This window comes from Melozone crissalis, unplaced genomic scaffold (genome assembly GCF_028551555.1).
Source record: "Melozone crissalis strain CALT ecotype California unplaced genomic scaffold, PUWL_Pcris_2 ptg000006l_1, whole genome shotgun sequence".
NCBI classification, from domain to species: Eukaryota; Metazoa; Chordata; class Aves; order Passeriformes; family Passerellidae; genus Melozone; species Melozone crissalis.
The window spans coordinates 3,460,556-3,476,513 of record NW_026535784.1 but is presented as its reverse complement, the minus strand read 5'-3'; the positions used below and the strand labels follow the sequence as shown (position 1 = coordinate 3,476,513).

Here is a 15,958-nt window from a genome sequence, read left to right as displayed (position 1 = left end):
CACTTCATCCTTAATCACAAATCCTAAAGGCAGAACACAGGAAGAGTTTAGATACCTTCATGCTGAAGTTATCTGCATTCAGACTGTGGCTAGAGATAGTCATGTCAAAACACTATTAATGGCAATTTAGGTCACAAATATTAAACTGTATTTGAAACATATACTTTCTTTACAGGTGAATAAGCAAAATCCATTTAGTCCTCTCATGTCTTTTTATTTTCAGCTCTCTTGGGAGAACTTAAAGTATCTTAGGTACAAAATAATGACTTATACAAAGTGAATGGACATGAGTAAATGGAAATGTTAGGGAATGTGATAAAGTCAATGGGAATGATGAATCAAAACATTACCTCAATATTTCCATTTCCCATTGTGGATTAGTCATGGTTTTGGCTGGGATGGAATTAGTTTTCTACCATGGAGTTGGTATAATGTTGCATTTTGGCTTTGGGATATGAATAATGCTGATGTTTCAGTAGTTCCTGAGCAGTGCTTACAGCAAATCACACCACCCCACTAGCGAGGAGGGTAGGGATGCACAAGGAGTGGGAAGGGACACAGCCAAGGACAGCTGACTCCAGCTGATCAAAGGGATATCCCACTCTGTATGATGTCCCACTGAACACTAAAACTGGGACGTTTGGCCTGGGATGGCAGCCCATTGCTCAGGGCTTGGTTGAGCATCAGTGATTGGTCAGTAACTGCATTGTGCACCACTTGTTTTGCATTTTATTTTATGACAATCATTATTATTATTATTATTTTCCCTTCCTTTTCTGTCCTGTTAAACCCTTTTATGTCAACCTTTTGTTCTGATCCTTTTGCCATCCTACTGGGGGACTGTGAGTGAGTGGTTGTGTGATGTTACTTTTTATGATTGCATTCTGCTGCAATATCAGGTATCTTTGAAGCTGGAGACTGCTTCTCAGGAAAACATGCTTTTTGTGCATTCAAAAAATGGTTTTTTACCCTGGAAGCAGCTGCTCTTCTGTTTCTATCAAGTTCTACTGGAGGACTAGCTGTAGTCAGCTTGTGATCCATTGGGGCATGAACAATCTTCACAGTAGAGTAGCTATTGTAGTTCACTGACCACAGCTGTCACCCAGAGGAAATTGTTTTAACATGGTAAATACTTGGTGTGCTCTCCATATAGCTGGGTGATTCTTTATTTTGGTGGGTAAGCTTATTTTGTACGAAGAGTAAAGTACTTAGAAAAAAAGTTTATATGCAGTGGTGAGGGTAGTTAGACTCTCATCAGACATGTTTGGGACTCTAACTCAAAGGTGTTCTGGTAATTGTGAATTTAGAGCTACACTGCAAATGTGGTACATGCATCTATCTGAATAACTGTCATACCATGTCCTTAGGACTATCTTTTATACTTTTTCCTGAGGTTTAAGAAGTTGCATCCAGATAAAGAGACACATCTGCTAAGCACATTTAGATGTTTTCACCTCCCACAGAATCTGAAAAAATCTTACTCACTTCATTACATATGTCTATTGTTACTCTAATGCTTCCTGGGTAACCACAGGAATTGAATAAAGAGAACCAGAGAAACTCAGGAATAGCTGCAGCAATTCTGTTCTAATTTTAAAATGATTTTGCAATTACTGTTGAATAATAAGTCATTCAGCACTATTGATTTTCTACTTCTGTGAGGCGCTGTGAGGATGTTGTTTTTATGTGTGTTTGGATTGTTCATGCCATGCTGGAGTGTTCAGAGGAGTGACTGAAGCTGTGGTAGAGAGACAGAGCCCTGTGGTAGAGAGAGATGGTGCCCTTTCAGTTACTTCAAGATAACTGCAAGCCACAGACACTTTGGAGTTGATGGTACTGGTCTAAACCTGTTCATCTCTTGCCATTGTTCTTGTTTCTCCAAGGAGAGCTGGCATGTGTCATACACTGTTTGTCTAAAGCAGCAGACTCCAAGTACAGATTACAGTCTGAGTGAGAGTTTGCACAGCGTTGTGCCCAACACCACATGGGCTGGAAGCCTCGTGTCCTGCTAGGCATGGACAAGAGAATTTTTGCTCCTTAAAAAGCAAGAAAAAAGCTGTCCTCCTAATTCTTATTGATTTGATTGCACAACTATCTAACTTTGGAAACAACAGCCTACTGCTCAAAGGACAACCTGAACTGGTTGGGTGTGGAGTCCCCACCCCACTCTGTGCATATGTTGCAACCAGGAAAACAAAGACTGTTTTTTGTTGGCCAGTCATGTAGCAAGGTCTGAATTTAAAACTAAATTAGTTTTTTGTTTGTTTTCTTTTCCATTTTTAATTGATGGGTTACAGCTGGATGAGGAGATAAATGAAAATATTTCAGATAGTATCTAATAGCCTTTTGAGTGTCCAACTCAAAATGATTTTAAACTCCAGACGTGGATTCCTTAAAATTCATTAAAGGAGAAAGTAAAGACTCTAAATTGATTGTTTCTTTAAGGAAAGGGGAAAAAAATAATAAACCTGAGAACCCATACTTGAGGGAAATAAATCATTAAGCAACAAACAAGACCAAGGACTTTATTTTAGTATGAAGATTTATAATCTGACCTTCCCAGTTTTTGTGAAAAGGTGCAGATAATTCTGTTGCAAACTGAACTTTTTGTTGTTTTTTTCCCTCTCCTAACAAATTGTACTCTCCCTCTGTGTTACCAAGGAAACAGTTTAAAATCCTCCCACTCTTCCTTACCTCCCCATTCCCTTTAAAATAGTTTTTTAGGAACCCCAAAAAATTTCCGTTCATCCATTCTCCTTTGCTTCAGTTTGAAACAGTTCTTATTTATTACCTTAAGGTTACTTCAGGGGGAATTTATTGGCTACAACTGTGGTGGACTAATACTTTCTGCTTCCAGATGAATTAATTTCTCTGCCAGTCATACTTGAAATGTACTATCTCCTCCCTTCCCCTGTATCTGGTATTTGTGTGGTTTTCTGTAGGGATGACTCAATGCAATAAGCCTCCCAGTAGGATAAAAAATCCCTGGCAACTACACCTTCCTAATTTATGGAATTAAAAATAGAAGTGAGAATTGTACTAAATTCTTGATGCAGCCTCCTTTTCCATGAACTCCTGAGTTTAGAAATGTCTTTGTAATTAGAAAAGGTAACACTAGCAAGAACCGTCAGCATGTAGTTTAAAAGTTATTATTTTCCTGTTCCTTGGAAAATTACTGCAGCAGTAACGTCATTCTAGCAATGTTTAAGTTCTAGTGTCTTCTGGGAAAACTAGATGTAGGTATAATAGAATATTTAGGAAGAATATATAAATGCATATAAAATAGTTTTTAATTCTTGGTAAGAAAAGTAAATGTTAATATATTATATTTTGATGTATTTGCACCCGTTGAGATTTATTAGAAAGTAGTAAACAGGAAAATATAAGACCTAAAATGATAAAATATAGAACAGCATGAAAGCAGTGATTTTTTTTGTTTTTCCAAGCTGTCAAAATTCATATATTTTTAGCACAGAAAAATGTGACTAATTTATGCACCTAGTAAATTTAACAGTTTTAAAAAATATTTCCTGATGAATTATCTTTTAAAGAGCAGGTAGAGGCCAAATGACCTGATTGCACATATGTTACATTGCTGTTATGTCGCTTTCGGAGTTCAGGGAATTCAATTCCACCTGGAGGTAAACAATGCCAGTAGCAGATACTGCGGACCACATCCATCCTGTACGTAATTCTTTTGAAGTGTATGAATTATACCACAAGGATCTCAATGCCTTGAAGGTATTTCTTAGTAAAATATATTTTAAGGGCAATGCATCTCAAGGCATCAAGGGCAGCTTTGCTGGCGCAACAAAAATGCTATGAAGTAAAATACGTATTGCACGCGCATTAATCCTTACTGAGATATTTTAGGAATATTCTGTTTTCTTTGAAAAGAAAGTACTTTTCAAAGGAAAAGAAATCTTCCTTTACTGAGAAGTATAGCCTTTTTTCACTTTAATCATTGCTGGCCTCATAGAAAGATAACATTAAAATATTGGAAGGTGGTAAGCAGGGTAATGTTGAATTAGAGATTGTTATAACAGCACTGGTGACTGAAATGGGGTGGACGTGCTTGTGGATTTGCCCACTGTCTCAGAACAGCAGTTTAACTAGATATTTTTCTGTCTGAGAAAGCCTTTATTTGGATATCTTTTTTATGTACAAATATGTGTGTATAAACAACAGTGTATTGCATGTGACCATTTGTGCCCATTCATATAAATGTATCACACTGTGTAAATTGTGCCTACTTACCTGTTGGCTAAGGCTACAGCAGGTATGACTTTAAAAAACTTTGAGTGTTAACTGCTTTCTGTTTCAAGTTTTGTGATATGCCAAATGTGATAGCAGACTTTAATATCTGTGCAGTCAGACAAGTGTATTGTGTAGGCTTCAAAAGTCCTGGAAAAGCAGAAGCTAGCCTAATCTTCAAGATGCCTCGAGCACACAATCCTTGAGTCTGGTTTGGAAAAGTTTGCTGGGAAAAATTTTTTATGTTATTGCTAAGAGATGGTGTTAAAAATACCAACTTTTCCTGAAGGTTGACATTAAATGTGGTCCTACGTACAAAGATCATGTTTACTCCTGGAAGAAACCATTTCCTTTCAGAAACTAAAGTTGATCAATAAAGATGGTTTGGCATAATTGAAAATGCCATTCTGACTTAATAGCAGTGCAGCTGCATTATAACATGTCAAAAATCTGTTAAAAATTACCTGGAGCCACGAATTGTTTCGGGCTACAGTGTGGCTGTTTTCACAGGAGGCTGCAGGGATTGAATCTGCCTTTAAGCTCCTTGTGAAAACAAGGCCTATAAAACTTTAACACTGTACACTTAATAGCGTGTTTAGCTAGCTGTAAATGGAAATGTCATGGTGGATTACCTTGCCCAAAACAGGTTTTTACTCTTTATAAAGGAAATTGGAAACCAAAACTTGTTTTTTCCATCCTAGCCACCTTGATCCCCTTGAAAAATTACTTTGGACAGAAATGAGCAACAATTAATGCAGACAAAGATTACCTGGTTCAGAAAAAGTATTGAAAGCCATCAGCAGATGGCTTTATTTACAGCTTTTTACCGATCAGTTACTGGAGAAGTAGGCACCATAAAACAGACACTGTGCATATAATCTATTTCTTTATATAGATATGCTTGCCTATCAGTTCTGCCAGACTATAAGAATTAAAATCTACTATACTGAATCACCTAGCCCAGTGTGGCAAGTGAAAAACTGTGAATGGTGAGGATGCTGTTCAAATACTCATTGGTACAATAATACTCTTTCTCACTTTGTAATTCTTTCTAATCCTATTTGCTCTTTAGTTATTTATGAAGTAATGAGATGGTATAGAGAAAGGCATATTTATGGCAGCCTCAACATCTCATTTCTGGATCATCAGCTTAAAACCCTAGGCTGTTGCTTCCACATAAAAGTAATATTTTCTTTTGTGCTCTTTCCTTATCTAGTTTGGTTTTCCCAGGCCTCTACTGGAAGGAAAGGGTAAAGAAAGCATTTCTTCCTGCATGTCCATAACATTAAGCCACCTGCACACATAATCATGACTTTTAATATGTTTGTGTATGTATTTATGTGTGTACACATACATTCATATGCATATATGAGCAAATATTATAGAAATATTTATATGGTTAGTGGAGGATTTTGAAGTAATTCCAAGGTACAGGAAAACCATAGCAACATGATTCTTTCATTTCATTTTGTATAAAGTTGTAAATAGATTTGGTGCTTAATTTTAGGTTAGCCTAAAGTGACTCCTTACTGACAGTGAATTAAAAAAAAATAATGAAAAAGATATAAAGACATTACTGTTCTTTTTTTTCTTCTTCTTGAATTCTTTTCGAATATGGGAGCCTTGATAACTTGCTTCTCGTTTTGTATTTGACTGCTTACTAAAGAATTTTTTTCTGCCACCAAATAAAACAAATTTTATGAACAGTTTCATAATGTAGTTGTTTCTTAAGATAGTGTAGTTTGAAACAGATTTGGAAAAAATGAGGAAAAGGCACATTTTATTTTTTTTAAATTGTTTTCAAATACTTGGCATCCTTTTAGATGATAATATTGTCTCTTTTTTTCATTTTTCTTGGCTGTCAGAAACTTGCAAAACTGCCTCAAATCAATGAACTTCTATGTATTACAATCTGAAAGGAGATGAAAGAATTCAGAAGAGTTTGATAATGGCAAGGGAAAAATCAGCTCCTTTTTTTTTAATTTTTCTACTTACAACATATGCAACAGATGGCGAGATTTGACAAAACTACGATGTATATGTTGTCTGTTTATGAATTAGTTATGCTCGATTATTGCTCAATTTCCATGTAATTGTGCTTTAGTTATGGTCCTTCTAATGTCTGCACAAGCACAATTTATCCACAGAGATGGCTTGATGTGGACAGGGACGTTTACCTCACGTGCATCTCTTGGGCCATTCTGATTGTGCAGTGGTACTTGCACAGCAGGCATCTCATGCTTTCACTGACCTTAGCAGTATTGCAGGGATAATTCTGCTTCCACAAGAGTGAAGCTGCTACTAAACAACATCTCCAATCTATTAGGAACAAGTATGCTTGCCTTAGCCATCTGGAATGTGTATTTGTTTGTACATGTTTTACTGCCCCAGTGCAAGAAAACAAAAATTAAAGCAACAACCCTCTGCATTGTAGGCTACCTTTTGTCTCTTCCCACACACAATATTTTCATGTAATGATGAGTTCTATTATTTCTCTGTGATATTTGTTCTGAAATTCCAGTTCTGCTTGTTTTGGTTATTTTTTCATTGGGTTTTGAAAGCCTCAGCCAGCTTTGTTTAAGGTCATATCTTGAGCTGCGTTCTAATTCTTGGTCTCCATCTGTGCAAATCACCTCTAACTTTCTGGTTCAGGAAGACAATTTTAAAAATCTAGGTGTAGTCTGAACTAACATTTTGACAGTGGCTAAGTTGTGCATAATGTGAGAGGTGGCATTTGCTCAGGCAGTGTGCTTCACATCTGCTCCCCTCTCACCTCTGGAATGTAGAAGCCCCTTTGAAACTGAGTCTACCACAGGGTGCCTGCTCCAGAGGGTAAAAGGGGATGTTTAGACCTGGTTATTCCTTCATAATGACTAGGCTGAAGTGATCAAATCTGAAACTGCTTTGAAATTAGAATCCTGGTATGCATTTTACAATTGCAAAGAGCTATTTTTTTCATCTGTCATTGTGTTATTTTGTTTTTCTTTGCGAATTTTGCGTGTGTTTTAAAGTCACTTGAGACCTAATTATATGAAACTACCGTTTCTGCATCAGCTTATCTGATATGAATATAATTATATGAATATAATCTGATGGGGGAAGCACTAACCTTTGCTACTACTTTCAAACTATGTGATGTAAGACAGTGGGTGTTGTCAGGGAAAACGTGAAGGTGTTCATTAAAATGCTGAATTTTCAGAAGAGCAAGGTAAATATTTAATGCCAATGGAGCTGCAAAACCAGATGGAATATAGGCAACTAGTATTGTTTGTTGTCTTGATAAAAATATTCAGTATTTTTAATTTATCAGCCCCTTCAATAGATTTCAGCACAATTAAATAGAAGTCTATCTTAAGAGTTACATATAGTAATAGTCTTAATGCAAAGGATTGCTCATACCTTATTTCCAAAAAGGCTAGATTCAAAACTGAAGATCTGTGTGTGGATTTAATTTGATTTGGGTCACATTTACCAGAATAACAATTGGAAGAAGTCTATTTCATCTTCACCTGACTCCTACAGTGTGGTTATAACCCATTTAACTTCAATAACTTCATCACTCCTGTGACTGAAGTAAGATATAGAAATTTTAGAGCGTATGGAATTACAAATATAACTAGAAGGTATTAACAGTGATTTGTAATAATATCAGTTTTTCACAGTGATGAGAACATATTTTGTATTTTACACAAACTGATTTCCAGTTGTGGATAGCCTTCAATCTTTCTATAAGAATGAGGTGAGATACATAACCCATGTGGTACATAGAGCCAGCATCCTGATTACAGAATTGAGAGAGTATTGTGCCTCTGAAATTGTTGAGAAAATTTGTAGAGGGAGCAAGAGAAAGATGAGCCTTTCCTGCTTCCTTCCAACCTTACACACAGTACAAAACAGTGGCAGGTTCAAGGAAATGAACATTGCAGTGTAAAATTCCAGAAGCAGATAGTAAATATTTAATAAGAATGGAGTAAGAAAAGTAGGATCGATGTAATCAGATAGCAACTAAGTTTTAATTTAGTTAATTGTGAAAATTAAACTTCTTAGGTGTTTTGCAGTAGAAGTGTAATAGAGGCTGAAAAGCATTTACTTGCCAGACAACAGTTACAAAAAATTAGGAGTGGTTTAAAATGTAGTTTTTACCAGCTTTTGTTAAAAGCTGGTAATTAATTATGAGTGTATTTGACTTTTACACGAGATTTGTGCAGGTAATTACACAACATTTACTTCTTACAGTGACTTAAAAAATGTTGCAACTTTTTAGAACTGTTTGCTTCTTGCCTTCCAAGCTTGTATTACCCACCATGGCCTACTGGCTCCATTCCTACATCCTCACCCTAACTCCAGCTAACCAAGGGATATAACATCAATTGTTAGCTGGGAGAGGAGTTCAAAATGAATTTGCATTGACCTTGTGAGTAAACCTTCTAGATCAGCATAGCATATATGAATTTATTAGGAAACAGAGTTTCTTACCTGATCAAAGGCAGCACAGCTGTTGTGCCAGTGCAGAAGTCCCTGATTTTCACTGTTGTATCAGTTCATGTCATCTACAAAGGCAAGCTACTATTAGTTTTCTTTTTGTAGTTCAAGACAAGGTAGCATTATTTGTATGTTTAAGGCTATTTGTTTTGTTTGGTTGGTTGGTAGTGATTTTTTTTATTTTTTGAATTTTTTTGTTTGTTTGTGTGTTTGTTGTTTTTTAATTACTTTTAATGAAGGAAAACTATGCACCTTATCCTGGTTTGTTACCATGTTTAATTTAACTGCCTGATAAAATACTGCAGCACGTACCAACAGTGTCTTTATGCAGTTTGTTCAAAGCAATGGTGTTAGCAGAACCACTATCTTCATAAAATATATAAATTGTCATTAGGGACTTTTGAGATGCTAAAGAAAGTTATGTCTCCTCATTTTCATTTGCAAGACCAACCTGACATTTTATAGCTTGCAGCGAACATGATAGAAAACAGATATATATGGAAGAAAAATTTTTCTTGGAATACATAATTTTTACCCATTCCAAGCAGTTATATATGTAAAAACACAGAAGAAAAATGCTTATCAACACTTCTGCTGATTCCAATTATTTATGGATCAGCATCAGTAACTTGGAAGCTAATTTGTCCAGAATGAACTCTCTGTATTGCTGAGGAAGATAACAAATGGTATAACACTCAACACCAGCTACTCGTTTCAGTCTTTGAGGAAGTTGCTGTGCATAGTGTTTGTCTCAGACATTATTTAAACTGATGAATATTACATATGGCTTGATCTTCGAGCAGTGGAACACAAGATCTGACAGGTTAAAATGCATTCCATACAGCTGAAGACTAATAGAGGTTAAGGAGGTTTGTGTGTTGCAATTTTCTTCACACAACTGTAATGTGGTAGTCAAGCTACAAATAGTATGTCTCTTAAAACAAATTGCTTGTGTGAGGACTATTAGAATAGCACACAAATAAGAAGCCTTGGAAACACTCTTTTTTCCTCTTCTACATAGCAATGCAGAAGCATAAAAGAATGCAGAAGCACAAAAGAAGGCAGACAGACATATTCAAGTCCTTAAATATTGTCTAAAAAGAGAACTTCTATTTTCTTTTATTGAAAAATAGTTTTTCCCTCAGAAAAGAAAGTTGACAGTGCTGATCTTGGTAAAGATCTCTGTAGTAAACTAAGAGCTGCTGTAATTTCCCAGTTAAACTTATTTAATTCTGTATTTTTCAATAAATATGACATATAAGAATGTAATTTACCAAAAGAATCAGTTCAAGTTATGAAGGGTCAACCTACAGTTTTTTATTTATTCCTAAAACAGTAAATTCTTTATTAATAGTGAGTAGATAAACTGGTTTGTAGAGAACTATGCTAGAGATGACATCAACCTGCTCTCGTGTTGCCAGGATGATTAGGTCCGATTCAGCATTGTACAAATGCAGTCATGATGCCTTCAATATCAAGTTCAGTCTAAAATGGTCTTGCTGCTTTACTATAGCAGGAGAACTGAGCTAATAAAACCTGACAACCTGCAAATTTGCTTGCTTACACTGAGTCATTTCTGCTGAGTACCACGTTTTAAGTCTATTTTGATGCAGTACAAAGACTCTTTTTATAATTTTGATATTTATTTTTAATAATGTAATAATGATAAATCCAAACTAGATATCAGTAATATTTCAACCAAAATAGTTTGGTGCATGATTTTTTGTTTATGCGAAATTCACAATTTTTTGTGTTTTTCTGGTGTTGCATATACTCAAGTGTCCCTTGCACCCGCCAGTCCTGGGATCACCATGTGGTTTAAACACATCTTGCCATATGTAAGAAAACAATTATCAAAAAGAAACACAAGAAAAAATTTTTGTAGATTTAAATCACTGCAACTTCAGTCCATGTTCTGAAAACAAACACTATGCTGCTGGAATAATAAAGGCAAAGAGGAAAAGGAAGATATGTACTTGGGAAGATTTCAAGCAATTTGGACTGAAACTAGGAAATTACTGTGTTGTGTAAACCTTTAGAGAATTTGTCAGTGTATTCACAGTCCTATGTTAAACATCTCAGCCTCCTATGCAATGCACAACACAGATGAGTGCGAATGAATTCTTGAACAATTAGCAGACAACAACAGTCAGTCAGCTACTGAATTAGCTGATAGGAAATTCAAAGGATGTTACTGAGACTTCAACCATGGACTCCTTTAAGAGCTTGAATGCCTGTGCTGCAAGAAGTAAATGCTTCTGTTAAAGAGTTATAGGTTTTATCCCTTTCCAAGTGTTAGGCTCTGTCAGTGGTAGGATTCCCTCCCAGCAAAACATAGATGAAATAATATTCTGGTTTTTTCACTAGTTTAAATGTTGAAATGCCTGAGTTTCTAGCTACTGGCTGTTTAGACTTTGTGTACAAAGTAGCTAATGTCTCATGTGTCCATGATGTATTTTCCTTTACTGAGATCTACACACACAAAAAACACTTTCAGGGTAGTGAAGGCAATATTTCTCAAAATACCAGTGCAAACAGGAATTTCCAATGCACTTTAGAATTACATGCAAGGATATAAACAATTGTGGTATTTGGTATGCCACCTATTTTTGTGCATATAGGAAAATGGTGGACAGGGATATACCAAGGGTAATATGTTTCTGTTTCTTCTCTTAGGTTCCTTTTAAGTTGGAAGCCTATGCTGCAATTTATAAAAGTCAAGACATTTTCAACACTTGATTCCTTAGAGTGTAAACAAGTTTAGTTAATTTCTATATGACAAAATCAGCAAATTTTCGAGAATGCTTTCCCCTTTCCTTCTCAACTAGAGGGTACTTAATGTTAGTGTGCTAATATTTTGTGTGCCACAAAGTGGGATTTGAAGAATTGTACCTCTAGCAGGGGAGGTAACGTTTTTCAATGAAAGACCTGTGAATATCTATTCCCCTTGCCATAGTGCTTTAGAATGGAACTTAGAGGCTGTGGAAATAGGAAATGCTGAATAAGCACTATTTTTTTCCCTAGAATCTGTTCTTCTCCAGACTCCTATTAACAAAAATACAGTTTTGAATTCAAACTATCCATCGTTACAGAAAATAAAATTTTAGGCTGAAAACAGAGTTAGATTTTTGTTAAACTGTTTTCATGCAACCTGTGAATGTTCAAGTTTCACTAGATGAGCCTTGCTAACCAAAACAGATCACATGAAATTTTTTAGGAATGGCTACTGGTTTGGGAGGTTCTGTATTTGAGATAGCCAGTCTGGAATGTTGCTTATAAACCTGGTTTCTTTAGAGAGTGCTAAATATTTGCCCTCTAAAGATTGCTTTTCCTTCTGAAATGTAATACAGATATCTCTTTGGATAAAACTTTGATACTGATTTTGTCTGTATTTGGTGGTGCAAGACAACAAAAACATGAAAAGACAGAAAAAAAAAAGCCCTCTAAAAATCACAGCTAGGATTAAAATTTCTTTCCAGAGAGTTCCTACATATTGACACTGTCATTCCAAGGTACCTGTAGGCCAATGTGTTTGAATATAGTGAAGCAATTTTATTAGGCAGAAAAGAAGTATCACAAAAAATATTGAGCAACAGTGCCTCTAAGAGGATTCATAAGCAATGGACTTCACCAAAATATATAGGTTCGGGAAGCAATGCCCTATTTGTTACACAGTTTCTCTGTTCTACTCCAACATGTCAAAAAAGGATATGAAAATTTTAACAAATGAATCTGCCAATGTTTATCCTTCAGCAGTAGTTATGATATATACTATACACAAAACTGTGTTTCTGGTTTGCTTGAGAGGTGTTCTTTGAGAATGATCAATGATGTTACCACAAAGTAGGTCTTTGAATCCTGATAGAAATTGGACTGAACAGATTACAATGCGGTGACTCGCTTTTCCACAGCATGGAAGTGTGCTGAAACCAGAATACTTCTCAGAAATTCTTCTCATTTTTAAGAAGGATGATCATGCTTAGCATGTCAAAATACAGTCAGTACTAAGTACTATGGTCACAGATTCTTGACAGGTGGAGAGAAAACCACATTCCTCAGTGTGCTGTAGGCGGCACAAAAATTCCTTCTCGTAGAGAATCCACAGAATGATAGAGAATTATGCTAACTAAAGTCACCATTGACCTGTCACCAGCTGTCTTTTAAAAGGCAAGTAACAGCCTGAAAAACACAATTTAGGCTTTGCTTTTGTACTAGTTTGTTTGTGTACTATTAGTTGCATGTAAATACAAAAAAAAAAAGTCAAAACACCTACTGAGAAAAGATTTCACAAATGTTACATGGCACATATGTTTACATAATTTGACACTTGATACCTTTAAGGTATATGCAATTTCAGCTTGCACATAGTTTTGCAATTCAGTAACTGAACAAAACCATAGGATTAAGAATGTGTTTAAGAAAAGAAAATAATTTTTATAATTCTTCTACTTTCCCCGTTTCTGATAAATGAAGGAATGAATGAATGAATGAATGAATGAATGAATGAATACTTAACAAGGCAGAGCAACTGCCTTTGTGAAACAAGGTTTGGTTCTCTGTGGTGAGTGTGGCTCAATGGGATATAAAAGGTAAAACACAAAAATAACAAAGCTAATTTAAAAGGTTATTGTGTGATACCTATGCTGAGCCACCAGTCTTCCTGATTATCAGAACTCCTCCCATTTGGAACACTGGATCTCTCAGCTTTGTAAATATTCATACTTTGGGATATGTGGCTACACATTCAAGCCTTGGCTGGTAGAGTTGTTGAACTATTAACATTTTTCTCCTGTGTGGTTTCCATCTAATTTATGAAATGCAAGACCAGAAAGCTTGATAATGATAATGGTATTTCTCTGTTAATTACATGATTGATTATTTGTCTGCTTTTGGCATGACAAAGAAGGATTGTATCTCTTCTATTCTACTGCAAGCATGATAACATCATTGCTGGTTTTAATGAAGAAGTCTGACAAAAAACAAGTCCTTCTTTAGCAAAGAATGTTCAATGAATAGAAAGAGCAAACATTAAGCACGTTTCATCGAAGGGTAACCAGAGTCATTTAGTGTTGGGAGTTTAGTAAGACTTCTCCTCTCCTTTGAAAGTGGAAGCTATGGAAAGCATGAGGCTTGATGTAGCCTTTTTTCTCCTGTGATTGTGACAAGGGTTAGTAGACTTGATACAAATACACCTGTGCAACATTTAGAAGAGAGATTTTCATTTCAAATATGTGCTGCTTTTCTATCTTGAGGGTCTGTGTGTTGACTGCAGTTGTGTTGGAATGGGAAAATGAAATGGGGCTGTTTTGTTTGTATTATCATTTGTGGACCATGATTAGTTCCAGATACAGAGTACCAGTTACTAACCAGTTACTTGACGTAACAGTCTGTTTTTAAAACATAAGAACTTTGTTACATGCATGTATATGTGTATATGTACATGTACATGTATATGTATATGTATATGCATAGCAATGCCATTCAAAAATTACCTGGAAAGCTCATTTCCACTATGCTTTATGGAAGGTAATTATTGGGCAGAAGATGAATTGCAGATGAGAACATAAATTATCCAATACCTACAGTAGTGCAATTTGCTGTTCTAAAGACTATCTCACATGTTACCACTTCCCCAAGACTAGCCACCCTCAACCCTTGATTCTAAAACTCTGCATACTAATCACCTTTTTCTATACTCTTCTTTGCTTTTTTCTTGTCTTTGTAGTGAAATCTGTGTTTTACCTTTTTTGTTCTATTTAACCATTGTTGTATTTCATGTGTTCTATACTTCTGATGAAATTTTTCTCTTAGTGTTTTATCACTCTTCTCCTAAAACTTGTATTTCTGCGGAAAGTCTTTGGCACTCTACTGACATGCTGGCCTTTAGTTTTCACAGCAGTTTCAGTGATGAAATCCATCTGATGAAAAATTTTGAGTGTTTCAGTGTTTTTATTTTTGCTCTTACCAGTTCGACATTGAAGACACCTTATGAACGACCTTGTCTTGATTTGGCTTTATCGAGCCATAATTTTCAGGGTTATTTGTGTGTCAATATGGCTGAGCATGCAGCAATAGATCTACAAAAGTGTATCATACCATCCCTCAGCTTGTTTGAGAGCCTGATTTCTGTGGAGCACACCTTTTACAGTGTCTGAGCTATTTATGGCTCTCTCCGTGTAGTTGTCTGCTAAGGACGGGAGCTCCCAGAAGGCAGCATCCTGAGTGAAACTGCCCTGAGTTCTGTCAGTAGGGATGGGGGATGGGGGGTGTTACAGACTTGTTTATCTACTACAAAATTCACCACTTTGAATTAAGCACTTTAACCCAATTTTTCAATATATGGATAGAGGGGAAGATGCATTATTTTTTTTTTTTTTTCCCAGTATTTAATTTGTCAGACATGTAAATTCCTTTTGGAGAGTACCAGTTTCTTCTCTCTGTGTCAAGTTCTGTTGTCCACGTGTTGATGATTGGAATACTTATTTGGAAAAGAAAGATGAGGGTTTCAATGGTTGTTTTAAATCACATAATTGTAGATTAAGTAAGCTGAATTAGGTCTTGGGCAATTGCAAAAACTATGTCGAGTATATATCTACATAAATAAGTAGTTAAGTATTTTTCAGAATTTAGAGCTGTAAAAGACATAGCAGAATCTCTTATCTGTTTATACTTGGAAGCTCCTGATATTCTACATTTTTATGATGTTGATGATATATGAAGCTTGTTTGGGAAAGCATATATTTATGTATAGTTTGGCAAGGGTATTTATTTTTTACATGAATTTCTTCTGCAAATTTGTTCATATTCTTCTGAAAATAAGGAAGTTTTTAATTCTGAGTACCATCATCAATCATGACAATTTTCAATAGCACCAAATACTCATGGTAACTCAAGACATGGTTATATGCCATATTGATCAGGGACATGTTGGATTTTTGTAATTTTGGGGTGGGTGGAAGCCCTAAGTTAGTGTTGAAGTTTCCTTATGTAACTGACAACCTAAGGAGTAGGAAACTCCAGCTAATTTTCATGTACTTTAACTCAGCAAGGCACATTCTTCAATGAATTCATAACTTTGTTCCAAAACAAAATATACGTGAAATAAACTTGATATGCCAGGTAGCTGTGTAGCTGTTCACAGGACACATACAAACAGGCTGCAGAAATGAGCCAGCAGGAACTTCATGAAGCCCAGTGATGTTTAACACCTATAATAAGTCCT

At 35.7% G+C, this 15,958-nt stretch overlaps 1 protein-coding gene across 1 annotated transcript in view; it reads left to right on the top strand.

The window, feature by feature from the left end:
• PCDH7 (protocadherin 7) overlaps positions 1–15,958 on the top strand; it is a 265,181-nt gene that overhangs the window by 183,084 nt on the left and 66,139 nt on the right. The gene's annotated exons all lie outside the window — the stretch shown is intronic.